Source organism: Monopterus albus, unplaced genomic scaffold, assembly GCF_001952655.1.
Source record: "Monopterus albus unplaced genomic scaffold, M_albus_1.0 scaffold84.1, whole genome shotgun sequence".
NCBI classification, from domain to species: domain Eukaryota; kingdom Metazoa; phylum Chordata; class Actinopteri; order Synbranchiformes; family Synbranchidae; genus Monopterus; species Monopterus albus.
Genome location: NW_018127964.1, coordinates 797,155 through 797,914, shown reverse-complemented (window position 1 = coordinate 797,914; position 760 = coordinate 797,155). Strand labels below are relative to the sequence as shown.

The following is a 760-nucleotide window of genomic DNA, read 5'->3' as shown; positions in this document are numbered from 1 at the left end:
CTCCCGGAGCCGCTTCCAGGCGAGAGAGAGGGACGAGCGGGACGGTAGAGGGGGAGGGGGAGCAGGAGGGGTGGCCGGGAACCCCCTGCTCCTGGCTCATCAGCAGCAGGTCGTTCACGCGCCCGCTGTGGTCACCGGGGGAGCCTCGGTTCACATCCCCGCGGCCGGGACGGCGAGGACCGTCATCACCTGCCGCGTCCTGCTGCTGGACGGCTCGGATGTCAACGTGGATTTGCCTGTGAGTGCGGTAAAGGCTGCTGGGCGTGCTGACAGCGGCTCTCTGTGTTTACACTGTCCGGCAATGTCGACAGAATACATAAAACAGAGCTAGGTAGCAGCTTAGACCATTGTGTGTCAAAGTATGGCTCGGGGACCCAGTGTGGACCAAAGGTGGTTTCTTAACGACCTCATGAAGAAATGTAAGACAGGGTTGCTGTGCTGAAACTGATTTACTCTGATTTATTGTGTTAAGCCTGGAGTCTGGGTTTCCTTCCAGTTGTTAGAGGTGAAACTGAAACCCCTGGTTTGATTAACCTAATGAAAACTTTTTCTCATAATTAGAGTTGAATGAACACAACCCTGGTTAGAGAAATCTATTTTTTAACAGTGTTTTATTTTCCCATTTATGTAGCAGCCATGCAGCTCAAATTCAGGTTCAGTCACTTAGCCTAGTGGGATAATAGATTAGTGGATTGCAGTGACGTGCGGTGAGGTTGACAGCTGGTGAGGCACCGACTCTTACAGTCAGAATTACCAATAC

The 760-nt window shown here is 52.1% G+C and overlaps 1 protein-coding gene across 1 annotated transcript in view; it reads left to right on the top strand.

The window, feature by feature from the left end:
- Nucleotides 1-6: 6 nt before the first annotated feature.
- epb41l4b (erythrocyte membrane protein band 4.1 like 4B) overlaps nt 7-760 on the top strand; it is an 18,535-nt gene continuing 17,781 nt past the window's right edge. The window contains exon 1 of the mRNA XM_020607192.1: nt 7-238. The gene's annotated coding sequence lies outside the window, so the exon portion shown is untranslated. The remainder of the gene's footprint in view (nt 239-760) is intronic.